The sequence below is a fragment of the Typopeltis vanoorti genome, chromosome 8, assembly GCF_054136105.1.
Source record: "Typopeltis vanoorti isolate ZY-2024b chromosome 8, IOZ_Tvanoo_1.0, whole genome shotgun sequence".
NCBI lineage: Eukaryota > Metazoa > Arthropoda > Arachnida > Uropygi > Thelyphonidae > Typopeltis > Typopeltis vanoorti.
This window is the reverse complement of record NC_143556.1, coordinates 110305307-110325859: the sequence shown is the minus strand read 5'-3', so window position 1 is coordinate 110325859 and position 20553 is coordinate 110305307. Positions and strand designations below refer to the sequence as shown.

Genomic DNA, 20553 nt, shown 5'->3' with positions numbered 1-20553 from the left:
GTTACTAAAAGGAAGAGATTTCGTGTTCGTTTGAGTCAGTTTCTCAAATGATTGAACACATGCGTGGCTAAAATTGTGGTAACCATAGCTTATCTTGATGATCGTGTTTTCATCCTAAGTCAAGCATATGGACAATTGTTTAATCTTCTATATCATTCTGACGTCTTTTTTTCTCTACGAAACTACTAATGTAAAGCGATGTTTTCGTTGATGATAAAATTGGAAATTGAACAACTTCACACAATAAAGCGAAGTGAGGTGGGTTTCACTCAGTAGTACTCTGACTGATATGTCCTGGTGATGATCCAACTGTAACTACCTATATTTTTGCACATTTAGCTAAGTTTGAAATGTTTCTTATGTTGCAAACCTGCTAGATATTTCCTCAATAGTCAGTTTTTACTTTGTTAAATTTACAACAAAAAAAAAATTATTCGTATGCATAAAATGACCTATGACGTTTCGAGAAGAATCTTTGCTTGATATAAAAAAACTAATTGCCACTTTCGTGATTAGCGTTCTGTTCTTCAGTTTCCAAACGTTAGATATGGCCAAACCTGCCACGCCTACCTTCTACAGAGAATAAAAGGCATTAGCGGATATATATTTATTTATTTTTATGCATTTACCTTTTTTTTTTTTTTTGACTCCATGTATTATTGGAATTGTCATGGTAAAAATTTGTCAGAAAACAAATATTTTGTAGCATACAATTAGCTATTATATAAGTAAAGTGGATAGATCCAGCATTATTTTTGTGGTAGACTGTGATTTAGCCAATTGTCTCTCTTCCAAATTTTCCTCCTATATTATTCTTCCTGTATTAGTCTTATAACACTTCAATAATGTCCTAAGATTTGAGTAAACAGCCAATGACATGTGAAAAAATGGGCACTCCTAAACGGAAGTAGGCCATATTAGCCATCAAACTAATAGTTTATTTTAGAGGAGTAACATGGGAATTTTCTCAGAAATAATACCTATTCTGAAATTAATTTGCTAATTGTATTTACTAAAATACTAAACATGATCAAAAATAAATATTTTTAATTTTTGTTCGGATTTAAAACTTAGATTGGATTTAATGTGTGTTTTTTGAATAATCCATGACACTCACACGAAAATAATTCCATACATTTCAATAGTTTGTTGTACACTACAAAAAATGTACAATTTTGCCTTTAAATTTAGTGTTTGGCTTGTTATGAATTTCTTACTGACACTGTTCAATGTGCAACGGCAGGTGGCGAAAATGGACATGCGCTTGTGTTGTTATTAGTCGAAAGTGTGTAGAAGCCTTGTGGGAAGTTCGGAAAACCCTGCATCGACGCAGAACGAGAAACTTGGTTTTTTCAGCGCAATCTTTATACAAAGTTAGGGTGAACGTCTTTTCCATTTTCGTTGGGCGAGTGTGTAAGGCTGTGATATAGCCGATTGTAATATATAAGTATATTTATTTATTATCATCTTTTGTTATTGGTGTTGGTTAGAAGTTGAATTACGGTAAGAATAATTATGATACCGAATTCTCATCTGTTGTCCAGCAAACTTTATTATCAATTTATATATAGCATATATACTATAAATATGAAAAAAGTCGCTTCTGTTCATTGAGTTAATGAATTTTAAATTTTTACCGGATTTTCATATACGTTTGGTTTAATGAATTTTTGCTTAATGTAATGAAATTACTGCGGCTAGTATTTCCCTAATCGTTATATGCACGTGAATCGTGCAATATTGTTTAAATAAGAATATTAAGCAATATCACATTAAGTATTATGTACACATATTCCGGGATAATCCCCATGGGGGATCATGAATGTTCGCAGAGTAGGCTGAAGCGGAAGATATGTTTTCGGATTTCCTTATTAGATTTTGTTGCACATAAAATCATTACACTTATTGCATCATATTTCTACCTTGTAGCATCATCTTCCCTTTTCCTAATGAAGTCGTACAAGAAGGAAAAAGTTTCGAAATCAATGCATCATAAGTTGAATTGCTATTTATATATATATATATATATATATATATAAATTTATTTTAATTTATTTCCCCCCCCCGATACTCTCATTTATTCAGTTACCCTTTCCTGAATGCAAGTTAGATATTGCACTGCTTACTCAGAATAAATAAAATTATAACAAACCCATACGTATTCATATTTTTACCATCGCATGAAAGGAATGAATGCAACGGAGGTTCATCAAACAGTTTAAAAAACGTGTATTCACCTCCTTGATCAAGGATGCTTTTTCGACAGTATTTAATAAGAAGTATTTAAAACTTTCTTGTCGCTTTCCTCCCTCATTTTCTAAATGTAGTAACGGCATGAACTCAAGTCATGCTTACCATAATGAAATTTGAAGCCTGGGTACACACATATACCACAAGGAAAATTGCATGGGAATATTAAGTAAAAGAATAGTATCAGTTGTATCATTTTCGTATTAATATCGTTTCACTGTCATTTAATATAACGTTAGTTCGGATGCTGTTGGATGATCTCGAAATAATTCAGATGCTACCAGTTTTAAGCCATAAAAATAATAAAAACGTTCGATAAAACTTAAGTATATGGAAGTAATAAATTTACCATGAGGTCTTTTTATTTGTTTTTCCTCTGAGTGCAGATTGATTCGGATCATTTCAAATAGTAACATTTCATTTCCCCAAAGAATTGCGTACCGAGGAGAAAGCGGGTAGATTAGCCCCCCCCCCAGATGTTTGGGTGCTAGGCGCATATTCAGGGAGTGCTTAGAGTGCAATATCATTTCTTTTTTAAATGCTCAAATTTTCTAGCGTGTGCGCGCGCTCGCCCATATATTCAAATAGCAACGAAAGCATTAAAAAAAAAAAAAAAATCTATGGCGTGGCATATTCTGGCCTCCCCATTGAGTTTATTCACTTCGTTACCCTTCACTGGGTACACCCTTCTGTGGTGATGTTTCCGTCGTTTTCTTTCTTTTTTTTTTATAATATATATGTAGGTTTTTTATTACCAATAATTAATTCATTTATTTATTTATTCTCTTATTTATATTTATTTGAAGTGATTTAAGAAATTTAGTTCTGTTTTAACGTTTTACTGAGCAGAATTATTTCTTTAGGTTCCAACTACATGAATATCTTTTTTTTGTAAATGCACCTGTGAGGTGAAAGCTTTAGAGATCTTCCCTCTAAAGCTTCTCTCAAGACCCCAGCAAATTTATTATTATTATTTTTTTTTATTTGAATGAATGCACAGACCATGCCATTCTATATTTTCCAGTGCAAATTGAATTTTAAGCTTTACTAATTTAAACAATTTGTTTTAAATTAATGAATCTTAAACGTTTTTTTTTTTAAACATTAATTTAACTACTTTAATTTTTCAGCCTTACCATTGAAGTTTTAATTTTATTATGGTTAAAATTTTATTTTTAATTCATTTATGATAAAATTTATTTTAAAAAGATATATTAGTGAATTCCTTTTCAGAAAATTTATCCCATAATTGGCAGTGATACTTTTGTTGTCTTTAATCATCAGGAAGTGTGAACATTTGATAAAAGATTAGTTTATATATGAAACTTGAGTTGGGGGGGGGAGAAATTTTGCATCATGAAAGGTAAGGGAATCAGTACAGTTCACAATAGATCTTATGGGGCTTGCTTATTTTCGAAATATTTTTTGTTGATACCCATTCATGTATACTATGTCTTTCTTCCTGATATAGTAAAGATTTGATGCTGTATTCTCCTCCTCCTCCCTTGGAGGCTTTACTGTAGGAAGGTCTCTTACCTTCTCCTGACTAACTACTATCAGGAACATCTGAAGGTATTTTGTTCTTCCCTTTATCATCAGTTCTCATTTGGGTTTGCTATTGCAGATGATATATGATATTTGAATGAATATCATATATCATCTGATATATGATATTCATTCATTTGTTTTCTGGATGTTTGGTGACATCCAGAAAACAAATTGATTCATATTTAATAACCAACTCCCACATATTGTTCACTGTGGAAAAAGAAACTGGTGGTAGCTTGCCTTTTCTGAACATCATGCTTATTCATGCCTTCTCAGCACTTTTGCCATCTGTCTTCTGGAAACTAGTCTTCACTGGAAGATATATACACATATAGTATGTATGATATGATTATACTTAACATCTTTCCCAAAAAATAGGCTTTGTCAAGATATTTATAGAGCTCATAACGTTCGCCCAACAGCTTCATTATTACAAGCAGAATTCCAGTGTTAAATCTGTTATGCAGTAAAATTACCAATTGTAGCACTTCCATCAAACAAACAAACATAGTTCCATATATTTCCAGAATATTGGAACCTCTAGAATGCTGAAGAAATACCAGTTCATAAAAATGTAGTTATGATGTAGTCAATAGATCACCCAGTTTCTTGCATACCACTAAAGATACTCTTGATTTTTTTCACTCCCTGTCTTTACCAAGTCCAGCATGAATTTCATCTTTTGTATTTTGGACAAACAGGCTCTCAGTGGAGAAGATATTTGGTTAACAACAGTACTCCTGCTGGAAGTTGCAGAGGTCTTGTCTTGTACTGCATTGAGTTGACGCATTCATAAAAGATGTTTTAAATATGCATGTTTGTTTAATGAGATTTGAAGCCGTATAGCATCAGTTGAGAACAAATGGTTTTCTCCAAAATATTTCATCAATAAACTGTATTTCTCTTGTATTTACATATTGTTCTTGGTGATTCTTATTGTATGAAATGAATTTACTATGTTTATGAAGTGCAAATAAAGTTTTTTATAATAATCCCATATGCAAATTTTATTCTCTCTATACTTTATTATTGAAAAGTTTTGCAACATATACCCAAAGTAAGATTGTTTTACGGACATTACAGAGGATGGTGGGGGACAGTTCAGTGAGGTGAGTTATCTTTAAGTAAGTTAAGGTGGAAGAATTGTAAATACCAGTTTGGACTAATAGTGCTGAAGCTCATATTTTGATAAAGTTAACACCAGAACTTCACTACAGGCACTTTGCAAGTTTTCAGAAATAATAATAATAATAAAAGAACTTCCCCACGTGTAGCAATTTTATAATGCAGGAATTTGAAACTGCCCTAAAACCCAAAAGAATGACAAAGCACATGTATTGGATAGTAGAACAGAAAAGGCTATTAAGCATTGAGGAAAAGAGACTGTTAAATATCTGTAACACGTCTCTAGCTACATCCAACATTCCATCACAATCGAGAGAAGACATAAGTAATAATACCAATCCTCAAAAAGGGCAATCAAAACAACCTCAAAAATTGTTACATAGTAGTTGTACTACTTCTTCCCACACTGAACGTCTGTAATCGGCTGCTTCTAAACTGAATTGAATCATATATATAACACTTCTTCTGCTCAAAAATCAAGCAAGTTTCTTGAAAAACAAAGCACCATTGAACATACCTTGCTTTAGAAGGTTGCTAGAAAGAGTATGAGATAAAAACCTTTCTTTTAATCTTGAACTTCATAGATTTCTCAAAAGCCTTAGATTTTAATCAGTAGACAAAGGATGTTCAAAATTAATTTCAAAAGGTATGTACCAGATGAGAGATGACTGAGAACTTTTCTATATCCAACTCTTTGGCACCATATACCTTTTTTATTATTACTCTTGATTAGATTATATATTGTGCTCCTGTATTGCTGAACAGCGCACATGCTTCTTTAGTCGATGTCCAGCTCAATCAAACTATGAGGATAATCTCTGGTGCTCTGACATCTATTCCTGACTACTGACTTCCAACTCTCAGTAATATAGCCCCTCCTTGCTTTGAAGGACCCAAGCCTTAAGCAAATTATGGACAAAAATAACTGGAGACAGTTCCTTGCCTATCCACCAAGACATTTCCTTCCTTACCTCACAAAGGCTGAAATCCCTGCCTTGAGGAGTGCAGTACAAATGAACAACCAGAACTTTGACCTACGCGAGTCATGGGGAGAGTATTGGCTTCAAGATACCTCCAATCTTCAAATTCCCATTTCAAATTCAACATCTCGTCTGGAGGGCTTTGATCTCCCTAGACACATATGGACCACTTTAAACTGACCCCAGAATTCCTGGAGTGTATCTGGGATTTAAGGATTAAGCTCTGATTCTTAACTTTTTAATGTTTAATCATTTCATCCTATTGTACTTCTTTTAATATGATTTTTACAGTTGTTTTTATGCTGTTTTATGTAATATGTATGTAATATCCAGAGACCTGTACATGATGTGATAAATAAATAAATATATTCAAAACTGGTGCTTTGCCAGAAATAATGATCCTAAAAGGCCTTCCCATTATGTGTAACACTTTTACAATGCAAGAATTTGAAAGTGAGCTAAAAACCCAAAAGAATGAGAAAGCCTCTCAGACTCATTAAGAAATGAATACAAAATAACTCTCAAAGATTCGGCAGGACAAACTCAAATAAGCATTCTCTGCTCTACAGATACGATACTTGGAATGACTAACATTCATACTACCCAAAACTAACCTAAATAAATTATGTTAAAATGCAGCACTTATTGGATTGGCAGTCAACAGAAGTAAAACTAAAGTCCTAAAGAACAAAATAGAAGGAAATATTAAGCTAAACTATAGCACTCTTGAAGTAAATAATTTCAGTATCGTGGTTCCTAAAGTGATACTCCGGCATAGTGAAAAGAAAGCACTCTTCAATTCTGTAAAAGCCTAACTAATATCTGGAAATCCAATCTCGAAACCACCATTCAAGCTCTATTTACATATGGTTCCCAAATGCAAACATTTGAAGACATATTGTACTCTGCAACTTTGGCTATTGTGTTCCCACAGTAAAGGTTTTGCTATACTGGGCATCAAGATATTCCCCTTGTTTTGGAGATAGAAGCTATATGATGCAGTTAGTCTGAACTTCATCATCAGTTGTTATTATATGTATCCTAAAGTATGGGATATCCTGATGGTACTTACTACATAATTAAGTTTACATAACTGCTAAATTCCTTTTTTATCTAGGTATTTTTGGGCAGTCTGAATGTTAATCAATCCAGACATCATCTCTGCGAAGCAGAGAATGTTATTTTTCTGGATTATAATATTGTTAGATCTTATATTTTGGTCTTCTATAGTAATCCATACATGTGGATCCTCTGTTTCATCTTTATTTCTCTTCATCTTTTCCCTATCATCCTGGCAGAGAACACCAGCTTTTGCTACTCTTTTCTCTCATTATGTTTAAGTGACCATACTGTCTAGATTATATATATATATATATATATATATATATATATATATATATATATATGCTCATACTTCTTTAAATGTGTGATCAGAACTAAAACATTCTTAAATGCTAATGATGGCAAGTTCCTTCTTAATATCTTCTGCCACTGATGCAATCTGTTTATTTTCATTTTTTCAGAAGTATCATATTATTATTAAGAGAGACCATCAAGGGAGGCCACATGTTACCTACTTCAGCTGTCACCTTTTCTTGAATTCACACTACCTGCACTTGCCACCTCCAGTGGCATTCCATTCTCGTCATGCACCACTGAGAGAAAAATCTTGCTCTCCCACCATTCTTGATGGCATTGCTTCTCAACTTCTAAGAATGCCCTGTTATCCTTTTCCCATCATCCATAAAATGAACAATTCCATCTATTAATATACTGTATATGATCCTTTCAGACGTTTGTAAGTTCTGTTTGCTGGTGGCTGTAGTTCACAAATTCCTAATCTGCATTCCACAGTCCTGATATCATTTTTAACTATACTTTCCACTTTCTCTCCACTATCAGAATCACTTTGGAAACAGTTGACAAGACCTGCACACAATAGTTTGTGAAGTATTATCAAGCCTTCTAAAGAGGAAAGAATACATGTCAAGGTGCAAATATGTTGGACAAGGAAGATGGATATACAGTGGTATACTTAGATTTTACAAAAGCTTTTGATAAATTGCACACGACAAGCTGTTAAATGGATGATGAGTTATGGTTTTAATGGGTGCAAAGACAGCAAAGGTAATACTGCACCATATCAGAGGTTATCTTAGTACACAGGGTAAGACAATCGCATACCTCCATGCTTGCACCGGGACTCAAAACAGGAACCTGTTAGTTGCAGAGTGGGTTTGTTAACCACTTGGCCAACCAGGCTAGCAAGGAACATGTGAATGGTAATTATTAGTCATAACTTTCCAAAATTGAGAAAGTTTTAGGCAGTCGTTTTTGTTCAGGTTTGGGTTATGAATGTATGCTTCACAGCTTTCCTTATATAGTCTTTCCAGAAGAAAATAACTTGTGTAATGCTTTATTTTTGTTCCACTTGAATCATGTGTTTTGTAGATAATGTGGGGCTTGCTAAACTTGGATTTGTTGGGTTCTTTAAAGTGAAATATATTATTGATGTTAAAGACCAATTTGTGCTGAACAACCAGTCTGTCCATAGTAGTAACATAAGCCACAAGAGCAGTGGATTCTGTGAACTCCAGGATAAGAAGATAGAAGATATTTATCTTTAACAGAAATAAGAAAGGTATTAAGTTTGTGAACTGGATGGAAAGAGACTTGTAAGTCAATCTGTTGATGTAGTCTTAGGTAACAGATTCTGTTAATTTCTTCTTGAAGTGAGTTAAGGTGACAGCCATAATTGGTTATTTTATTGCTAGTTTTTGTATTATAACCATAGAGATAAAGGTTCTGATAATAAACAGTTCTTTGGTTAGAAGAGAATCTTTAGAACATGTCTTATGAGCTGAATAAAGATTTGATTATACCATATTTTTTACAAGTGTGATGATGCGAGTTAGAATCAGTGCATTTAGTAGTATGAGTTGGTTTTTTATATACTGAGAATTGTAGACCACCATATGTTGTTATCTACTACTTCCAGAGTAAATTTGATTTATGCTGGGTTTATTGAATTAATTTTTTCAAGAAATTCATGAAGATTGGACAAGTAGGAGTTCCTGAATTATGAAGTAATCCAGTTGTATCTGTCAGTGGAGATATTTATAAAGAGAGACTACATCAAAATTTCCTAGATCTGTGGGTTATAAGGATAATCCTGAAATTTTATTCTTAAATTCTATTCAATTTTTTATATACTAATGAGGATATATTAGAAGGATCCAGAGAAAATTCACAAAGGTGGTAATTAGACTAGAATGTTTAATATGAAGACAGATTGAAAGAATATAATTTACAAAGCCTTGTGAATAGGAGAAGGAAGGGGGGGATTTGTTATAAGGGATAAATTGGTCAGGTTGTTACTGGGTTAGCATGGAAGAACTTTTTCATAGAATGGGAGGGGAGTGAGTAGAACAAGAAGCCATCCCCAGAAATTATACGAAGAGTGTGAACAAAGGAGCGAGGAAAAGGTTCTTTGCATAGAGAGTGGTTGGTAAGTGGATTGCATTGCCCGAGTATGTGTTGTGAATGTTACACGCATTAAATTAGTTTAGGGCACAGTTGAATGAGATTTGTGGGTGTACATCCCACAATGAGTCTCTGATGCCATGGAGGTTGCATGTTAATACAGTCATCCCTTGACTTACATCGGAGTTCTGTTGCATCCGTTAGATGCAACAAAGAGCACATGTAGAGTCTGTGGCATTACATTTAGCTGTAGCAATGGTATTGATGTTGGAAGAAAAGACATTTATTGTTGAGTATTATTTTCCTTTCTAGTAGTAAGACTTATACGTTGGTTAGACATAACTGGTAATTAGTTTACGGAATTAACAACGCATATGAAGTATATTAATTAAAGATAACTTTAATGAATCACTTCTATATTTCGGCAATGTCACATTGCCACCTTCAGGAACATAAAGATATGGTATGTGCACTAAGGAACTAACAAAGCAAATGAGGAAGAAAGTAAGAAACTAATTTTGTTCCTAAAGTCCTAATGGTGCCCTCTTGCGGGCTAATTTGGTAGTCTTGGCAGTTGGGCTGAAGTTCTCATAATGAAAGTCTCCCAAATTTGGGGCAGTTTCATGCACCCAAATTTGTTGAGGTTAGGAACGTTTTTTAGAGCTGCTGAAGATTCTTTGAATAATCTTTCGTATTTAAACTTGCTGCAATGGATTATTTTTGTTTTCTTCCAACGAATTTTATGGTGGGTATCTAAGGCATGGTCTGCCAGCCCAGAGCGGCTGTACTGGTGAAACCAGATGTAGTCTTGGTGTTCTGAAATCCTGATATTTGTTGTTCTGCCTGTTTGGCCAAAGTAGGACAGTTTGCAGCTGCAAGGGACCTGGTATACACCAGGTAGGTCTAGGGGAAGTGGTTGGTCTTTGGTAGAGCGGATAAGGGATGCCAACTTTTTATATGGTCTGTAACAGGAAGTAAGGTCATATTTTTTGAGGATATTAGTTATTTTTTCAGAGGTGCCCTGGATGTAGGGGATAGTGATAGACTTGGTGTAGTCTTTATTGTGGAGGGGGGTTGTGGTTTACAGGTTTTAGTATTTTTTGGATTTTTTGGGGGTTATAGCCATTGGCTAAGAAAGTGTTGAGGATGTGGTTTAGTTCCATAGTCAGGGCCTTGTCATCTGAGCAGATTAATTTTGCCCTGTTTTTATCACCCCATATTTGTTGTGAGGGGGGGGGGAATTGCTGGTGAATGTATCTGCCAGTGTGGGTGGGTTTTCTGTAAACAGAGACAACCAAAGATCCATCAAGCTTGCGGGTGATTAAAGTGTCTAGGAAGGGGAGGGTGTTGTTTTCCTCTTTTTCTAAGGTGAACTGGACTCTGGGATGTTGATTGTTTAAGTGTGTTAGGAAGGAGTGGAGTGTGTCTGAGCCATGTGGCCAAATAGCAAACACATCATCCACATAACGAAGCCAAATAGTGGGTTTTTGTGGGGCGGAGTTTAAGGCTTTCTCTTCAAATGTCTCCATAAAGAATTTTGGCAAGGAAAGTTCTACAAACAGATAGAGGGGACAGCCATGGGTTCACCACTTTCCCCATCCTTGGCCAATTTCTTTATGGAGACATTTGAAGAGAAAGCCTTAAACTCCGCCCCACAAAAACCCACTATTTGGCTTCGTTATGTGGATGATGTGTTTGCTATTTGGCCACATGGCTCAGACACACTCCACTCCTTCCTAACATAATTTCTGGTTTTTGGACGAAGCTTATTTCCATCTAAGATCATGTACACAGACAAACTTACAAGTTCCTTGGTCTCTCAAAACTTGAATTTGTCCAAGAGAAACCTCTTCACAGCAAGAACGTCACCACATGGTGTGCAGATTCTGGCTGTGTCATAATTAGGCCTTACTTTGCTGAAGGGGGAGGGGTAACCGTGAATAGCGAATGCTAAATTGAGAATGTGATGGTTCCGTTCACTCAGGATTTATATAGCATGTGTCGTGCAAAAAACATTCCATTTCATGCACAAGTATTCCAACAGGACAGATTAACTTGTCATGCATAGCTTGGTTCTACAGCCTATTTATCAGAACACTTCTCCTTGAAGCTCATTTCGAGATTCACTCCCGTACCCTTCGCGTTCTCCTGATCTCACATCACTTGATGCCTTCGTTTGGAGTATGTTGAAGGAATGAGTATTCCACCATGACCTACCTTCAAACCTTGATGAACTAAGGGATAAAATTACATGTGTCCAGCAGATGTCCCAACCCTCATTCTCCAAAATAACAAACAACCTTTGCATACACTACAAAACGTGTCTTGAAAGAGAAGGTGCCCATCTCGAGCTTGTAATCCACTGTTGTAATGCTTTATTCAACCAAGATTCTACTGATAGTTGTGGATATACATGTAATCATGGGTAAATATTATTATTATGAGACACCTCCAGGGAGTCCAGACTCATCGAGGGAGGGTACCTACTCTACAACTGTCTCCACAACTCAATTCATGAACTACAACTACACCAACGGCATCTACTGCCCACCACCACTAGAATTTTTACAAACAATCGCAAATATCCATATCTGGAGAGCGGATATGCTAATTACTTGGCCAATCTGTCAGACATACATTTCTTTGTTAATAAACTCGTTTACTCCATAGCATATATTGTTGTAGTTATTCAGTACTGTTTTTGTGCCATACTGTATATAAAAAAAAATATCGATTAGTTTGTTTTATGCAGCTGTCTGAAGCAAAAGTGTTGTCTATATCCTCCCTTGAAATGTATAAAATTGAGTATCGTGTCTATTATAAAATTCTTTGTAAAAGAAGGTTTAACGACAAAAGAAATTCATTCGGAGATCATAAACGTTTATGGACACTCTTCTCCTTAGTTTTCAATAACTAAGAAATGGACTGCCGAGTTTAAACGTGGCCATACCAGCCTTGAAGATGATCCATGTGAAGGGCGTCCAAAAAAAAGTGCAACAACACCAGAAATCATTGATCAGGTGCACGATGTGGTATTGAATGACCGACGAGTCTCTAGTGCATAAAATTGTCGAAGTATAGGCATTTCAAAAGAATGTGTAGGATATATTTTGCATGAAGAATTGTGAATGAAAAAGCTTTGCGCAAGATGGGTGCCACGCTTGCTCACAGCCGATCAAAAATGCATTCGCATGAAAATCTCTGAACAGTGCTTTGAGCATTTTAACAAGAATAAAACTGATTTTGTGCATTGATTTATTACTATGGATGAGACTTGGATTCACCATTACATACCAGGATCCAAAAAGCAGTCAAAGCAGTTCACAGAAGCCAGTTGTTCAGCGCCAAAGAAGACAAGGTCGGTTCCATCAGCAGGAAAAGTGATGATGGTATCAGTGTTTTGGGATGATAACGGCATTTTGTTTATTAATTATCTTGAAAAGGGTAAAACAATAACCGCGGAATACAGATCCGGTTTGCAGAAGATTTTATCATCTTTCATCAGAACAATGCACCTGCCCACAAAGGTGTTTTGGCAGTGGGAAAATTAATGGATTTGCATAATGAATTGTTGGAACATCCTCCCTATTCCCAGATTTGGCTCCCTTTGACTCCCTCTATCTCTTCCCAAAACTAAAACTCTTCCTCGCTGGTCAGCGTTTTCTTCGAATCAACAGGTGATTGCAGCTGTAGAGGGTATTTTGCAGATCTTACTGAGAACCGCTACAGGGATGGGATAATGTTGCTTGAGCACCGCTCGAATAAATATATGTCTTAAGGGAGATTATTTTGAAATTATAATTTTTTTTTTATTGTTAGGCTGAGAAATTTCAGACCACTCTCGTAGATAAAGGCTTGTTTCTATGCTATTACATAGATGCCAGATGAGTCTGACAGCTCATATAAGTAATACAAGATGGGTGTTAATTATGGTGCAAATTATTTTAGCACAACTAAAGGGATGCCACCTGGACTAGGAAATTTTAAGGCTTAGATATTTTCGGATGTTCTGGTGAAAAGGTATATTGTAATTTGTTCATGGAATAGTGAGAGATTTGGCTTTGCTATTTCTCTGTTTAGACACCAAGAGAGGTTACATCATCATTAAAATAAGAGGTGGAAACGTGATAGAGCAGAAGTTTTGCCCAACAACCTCATGAGAATCCGGAAGGCTGTTTGTTAGCAGGAAGCAAGCATATTGCAGTATTTGACAGTCTTTAACGCATTCATTGTGATGAACCAGGACTAAGATATGGGATTGGAGTTTTGAGTGGAGTTGGGAATAAAAGCACTGATTCCAGAACGAATACTCTGTTATTTGATTGAGGCAAATATTTTGAATCGGAGTAGAAACAACCATGCGATTGAAAAGAAGCAATGAAATCATGAAGGTTATCTCATTTGGCACCATTGAGGTTTTGTATGATACAAGGCTTAGATTAGCTGAGAAGAAGAGTTCTATAGAAAAAGAAACAGGGACAAGGTTATGGTCTGAATTGTCATGAGGAGAGCAAACATGAGCAGGGAATTTAGATAAGGTCCATGGTGTTGGGAGAATGATAACGATAATCTGATATTCTGGTAGGTTTAAATTATTTGTTTTCTATCATTATTGACAAGAATAAACAATTCTGCTTCTCTTCTATTGAGATTAAAGTAAGGGAGGGAGGCCTGGTGAATTGTGGACATTGAAATCTCGACAGAAGACTCTCTGTTTGGTGTAAGTAATGAGTAAATAAATCTTGCTCCAAAGCAGATTATATAAAGGAGATCCATTCTAGGTCTCGCATCCTTTGGTGTAATATCAGACCTGATAAAAGCATGTTCTGCTTTTCTTAGAGAAGCTGACATACATGATGTAGTGTATAAAGTTGAGGTGAGTTCAGGTGACTACATATGATTGTACATCTTGCTAATGTTTGTATTTAGATCCTGTAAGCTGGCCTGGTTGGCCGAGTGGATAGCATATCTGCTCTCCAGCCAAAGGGCTGCAGATTCGAATCCCACCGTGGGCATGGATGTTTTTGATTGTCTATGAAATGCAACCCCCCCTCCCTTTTGAGTCATCAGAATTCAAGGAGAACCGGCCTACCATCTGGAACTCGGGGGGGGGTGGGGGTGGAATCCCCTTTCGAGTCTTCAGAATTCAAGGAGAACTGGCCTACCAGTCTAGAACTCTGGGGATTGGGGGGGGGGGGGGGGAAGCAGAGAGAGAGAGAGAGAGAGAAGTGAACTTGTTGATAGAATCATTGATTCTTTAATTGGGGAAATTGGGAAACATGAATATAGTAACCATTTGTTTCTTTATTAAAGGCATTTCATAGATATAAGGTAGGATATGCTTTTCACCAAATCTTCTCCTCTCTCTTCCTCCAAACTCCATATCCCATTCTTGAACTTTTCCACTTCACCCTTCTTCCCCCCCCCCCCATTTTTCAAACTACAGGTTAACAGTCTGACAATGACCCAAGCAAAAAAAAAAAAAAAAAAAAAAAAACGTTCCCTCATCCAATATAAGAAAGAAGACAAAAGCCATATGTGATTCCTGTCCTGACGAGTGTTATTTCCAATCCAGGCTCTCTGCCTGATATCCATGATGTGCAGTAAAAAGATAAAATGGTGAGGCTCTAATCTCCTCCATCTTGCAGTTAGTATCCTGTGTCTCTGTACGTGGGACTGGTTTGCCTGTTTTGAGGGATGAATAACCAGTTTCCTGGGAGGGGGACAATTCTCCACATCTGTATGAGACTGGCTAACTCACCTTTGACTGAAAAGCACTGATAAAGGTACTTCGCATCATAGATGGGACATCTACTCAGGTCTTTCAACCAAAGGGCTCCATCAAAACTGAGCTGTGGGATCTCTCACATGTGAGTACTCTTTCATTAATGTAACTTTCAAACATTCTTCTAGTTGCAGCAAATTGCTCTGAAATAAAATACCCTTGTCAATAGTATAATCGGATCCTAAATAACAAATTTCACTAAATCCACTCAACTTGCTTTGAATTATTAATCACTAAATTGCTTAGCCAGTAAAAATGTGCCAATCGAAACTAACATTGAATTGGCACATTTTTACTCGCTAAGCGATATGTACTGGGCTTGTAAAATTGACACACTGCTTGGAAAGAAGTCAATTGACACCATAGTGTGAGGAACAAACAACCATGGTACCCAAATTAATAAGATGTAGGACTTCCTTCTGCTGTGATGCTACTTCCTTTTCTGACTGCAGTAATCCTATGGGGCATACTTGATACAAGTGTACAATAACAAGCAATGGGAATTTTGGACTATTCTTCCTGGAGGAATGTAATGCCTCCAGGAAGTTTAACGAAATTCGTTTTCCTTCCTCCAGGAAGGAAAACGAAATTTGTTATTTAGGATCTGATTATACTAGTGACAAGTATATTTTATTTCAGAGCAATTTGCTGCAATTAATGACTGTTATGGGGCGGATGTCCCTTGGCCTCGCCCAACACTTCATCCCACAGATGTTTAGTAGGATTGAGATCTGGGTTCTGTGGAGGCCAGTTAAGTGTGGTTGATGTTCATGTTCACAAACGATGCAGTTACAGCAGCAGCCTTATGACAAGATGCATTGTCTTGCTCAAAGAGGCGTGGTCGGTTCTGTAAAAACACCACAAAGTGGCGTTTCTTGCTTAGTAGAGGGTGTAGCATGATTCACTGCTCCATAACAATGTTTTCCAAGCTTCCTGCCCCATTATACACGCTCTTTGTCCCACTGAAGATGATGCTGCATGTATGTTAGTTTGGGAAATATGAGGCTTGCATATTGTGGTCCTACCATTTAAACCCATGTTGTGAGCCTTGGTTCTGAATGTTTTTGTGCAGATTCAAGTTCCAGTTGATGCCTGGAACTCTGCATTGAACGTGTTGGCTGATGAATGGTTGTTTTTACATTTTATTATTCATAGCACCCTTTTGTACATTCGGTGAGTGTAGTGTGTTGTCAACTGTGGGTACAGTTGACTCCCTACGCTTCCATGTCAGTATGATATTCAGATTGTTGACTTGGGTCTGTAGAGGTGGTGATGCAAGTAAAGCCCTTCTTATTAAAAGCCAACAGATATCACTTTCTTGGAAGAAACACTAGGCATCACCTGCAGAATAACAGGATGGCTTAAAATTGCTAACTCCATCTCTTGGAGGGAAGAGTACTGCACATATCCACATATTTATTAGTACATTCTGAAAATGTAGAAACACCTAGATAGATAGGTAGAACTATTCTAGTTTTATCTATATCCAACCATATGTAAATTATTCCATGACTGGCTAAACAAATTTGAGTCATTCAAATTTTTGCTTCAATCAGACAATTTGTTAAAGGGACTAGGAATATAAAGTAGCAGCAAGTCACAAATAATACATTGCAATAACCCCAATAGTGCTAGATAAAATTAAAATTTGGGATATACTGAGTGATTCAAAGGGAATATTTCTTTTATCTTTTTAGGTACCCTTCTAAAATGCCCGTGTCTAATGACGCATGCATCCATGTGTGTTTTTGACCATGTAGAACATGCTCTGTGAATAGTGACAGTTTGATTTAAAAAAAGTTGACCATTTGCACTAGGTATGGAAACTGTCAAATACATAAGATATGCATATAGTGCTTGAAAAATCTATTCATTCATGACAAGTGAGAATTTTTAGTTGAGTGAAAGAGAAGTTTCAAATGCCTGAATGAAAAAGTAATTTAATTATAACAGCACACATATTAAATTAAGCAGCAGGAATTACATCTATAACAATCAGTAGTATGTCTCAGAGCAACATGCAACTGATAGTTGGGTGTCAGATTGTTGTAATGACAAACTGTTAGGAATCCTATATGAATGTTTGAAATAATTAAATGTTTCATAACTTATTTTAGTGGTATTATGACACCAAACAAGCTAAATTCTAAAAAGATGCTTATTAACTTTATAATCAACTGGATTTTAAATTTGCAGTTTCAGAGCAAATATGTTACAGTTTAAACACGACAATGAGCGAGTGAAACAGTTCAAATTGTAACAGATAATGATATTAAGTCCTACTGTGGTGCCCTCTAATGTAAAAAAAAAAAAAAGAAGTATAACAGTTACGTTAGAGTTGATCTTAAGATAAGTCTCCCAAATTTTTGGCAGATTAATGCAGCCATACTTTAAGGTTAGGAGAATGCTTTATAGCCATTGCTGACTCTAAAAATAATGTTTCTGACCTCTCATGACTTCTGTATAGGACATTAGTTTTTATTTCATCTAATCCTGTGTGAAGGGGTGTCCAAAGTGTGGTCTGTCTGTCCAGACTTGTCATAATGGTAGCGATTGCATTTCTTATGTTTTTTTTTCAAGGCAGATGTTAGCATATCTTCCCGTCTGTCCATAGTAGGCTAAGATCATGTCATAGGGGAACTTCATGCACTCTAGGATATGCTCAAAGATGGGGTTTGTTCTTAGGAGATTGGATCAAAGTTGCTAATTTGACATGTGATTTGAAGGTTCTATTTTATTAGTACTTTAGCTATCTTATCAGATGTATCTTGGATATCACAGATAATAATTGACTTAAATATATGACTTGGGTATTGAGAAATAAGTCATAACATTTTAACTAGCTGTATACAAGACCTGGGACTTTGTGAAATTCGATGGCCCAAAACAGGAGAGCTAACAACAGATGAAGGACATTTGCTTTTTTACTCTGGATGTGACTGTAGCGGAAAAAGAAGGTGTCTGGTTTTTGATGCACAAATCATCACGAAATTCTGTCATGGAATTCAACCCTATCAATATCAGAATTGCTCTAGTCCGCCTGAGAGGAAAACCATTCAATATCACCATCTTACAGGTTTATGCCCCAACCACGGATCACGAGGACTTCGAAGTAGAGGAGTTTTATGGTCAACTTAATGCAACAATCACCAGAGTGAATAGAAAAGACCTTTTGATTGTACAGGGTGATTGGAATGCCAAAATTGGAACAGACATCGGCAAGGATTATTTCCCATTTGTCGGACCATGTGGCTATGGGGGAGACAAATGAAAGAGGTTTTGAATTGATCAATTTTGCCTCATAAAACCATTACTAACACTCTATTTCCCCATAAACCTTCCAGGTGGACATGGACTTCCCCTGATGGTAAAACACACAACCAAATTGACTTCATCATTCTAAGCACAAGATTTAAAAACTCCATCAACCTCACAAGAACCAGATCATTTCCTGGAGCTGACATTGCCAGCGACCACAATATGGTCATCGCAACTGTGAATATGAAAATGAGGGAAAGATTACCTACAAAAGCAACTCGTAAAAGATATAATAGAAAAATTAAAAGATCCCCAAATAAATACACTATATAAATACAAATTAAAACAAATTTTTGACACAAACTTCAATAAATATAGTAGTATCGAATCTAAAACTAAATACTTCTCACAAAAGATAACCAAAAATATTTTGACCTGTGCGACGAAAGAAGATATTTGAAATCTCGTATTAATAGTGGTGATAATAGAGAACAGTATAAAAATATTACTAAGATTCTTAAAAAAAGAAATCAAACATGCTAGAAACTTATGGATATTGGACGAATGCAAAAATATAGAAGAAGACTTAAATAAAAATAGTTCTAAAAGTGCTTTTCAAATTATCAATAAGTTAACCAAACCTTTTACCGCAATTAATTGGAGCATAGTAGACGAAGATGGAACTCCTATCATGGATAACCAGAAAATAATTGATAGATGGAAATGTTACGCAACCAAGCTTTTTCCAAAAGACCCTCAATTAACCGATGATATTTTGGACGGAATTTTGCCAGAAGGTTCGGAGGAAGGAGATTACCCGATTTTAAAAGAAGAATTTATTGCAGCAGTTAGCTTTCAAACATTGGAAAATCACCGGGAAGTGATGGTGGCCCAGTGGAACTGATACGCGAAGCAGGTGACATTATCATAGACACCTTGCTAAATATATTCCAGGACGTATGGAACACAGGAACTTGGCCTTCTGATTGGCGGACTTCTGTCCTTGTACCTATCCCTAAAAAGGGAAACAGCAATAAATGTAGCGACTATAGAACAATAAGCCTTATTAGTCGTACAAGCAAAATCCTGTTAAAAATACTATTGTCAAGAATCGAAAAGAAAATAGAAAGCAGACTATCAGATGAATAAGCAGGTTTCCGGAAGCCCAGAAGTACAATCGATCATATTTTTACAATACACATACTAGGCGAAAAATACATAGAACATGACAAAATAATCTGTCACAATTTCTTAGACCTTCAAAAAGCTTTTGACTCAATATGGCACGAGGCATTATGGAAAATTTTAGAACATTGTGGTATTGACAACAAAATCATTAGGATTATTAAATCTCTTTATTCCTCATCTGATATGAGAATTGAAATTAAAAATTACAGCATTGTACCATTCCGGGCAGAACGAGGGGTAAGACAGGGATGCATCTTGTTCCCTCTTTTTAATTGTTTTCTGGAATATGTCATAGATGAAGCTCTTTATGAATATGACACTGGAATAGTAGTTGGTGGACTAAGAATAAATAACTTGCGTTTCGCTGACGATATTGTTCTTCTGGCAGAAAGTGAAGAATTACGAGAGATAACCAGCTGTGTTTTCAGAACATCAAAAAAAAAAAAATATGGATTATACATAAACCTACAAAAAACAATGATAACCTCAAAATCAGACATTGAATTCTTAAAGATACAAATTGGCAATAAGCAAATTGAGAATGTAAATAAGTTCACTTATCTAGGAAGCACGTTGAGTCAAGATGGTCATTCAAAAATACATTAAATACCGAATTGCTAAGACAACCATGACCCTTACAGAAGTTAAGACCATTGTGCGGGAATAACAGAATAGCAGTCCCAACCAGACTAAAACTAAATGACACCTGGTGAATTCTGTCCTCTTGTATGGTTGTGAGGGCTGGACTTTATTGAGGGAAGATGAGAGGAGACTCCTGTCTTTCGAATGAAAACTTGCAGAAGACTCTTGAGAATTCCCTATACCGCTCACAAAACCAATGAAAATGTCCGAAAATTGATTGACTCAATAGATGGGAGAAAAAGGGAAAGCATTCTGACACTCATCAGAAGAAGACAGATGAAATGGTTCAGACAT

General features: G+C 35.9%; 1 protein-coding gene across 2 annotated transcripts in view; it reads left to right on the top strand.

Annotated features, from left to right (window-relative positions):
- The first annotated feature begins 1300 nt into the window (after positions 1–1300).
- The window catches only part of LOC150104282 (non-selective voltage-gated ion channel VDAC2-like), a 142761-nt gene continuing 123508 nt past the window's right edge, over positions 1301–20553 (top strand). The window contains exons 1-2 of one of the 2 annotated variants that reach the window (XM_090396885.1): positions 1301–1503; positions 16869–16988. The gene's annotated coding sequence lies outside the window, so the exon portion shown is untranslated. The remainder of the gene's footprint in view (positions 1504–16868; positions 16989–20553) is intronic. The other variant, XM_090396884.1, reaches the window with a different exon arrangement.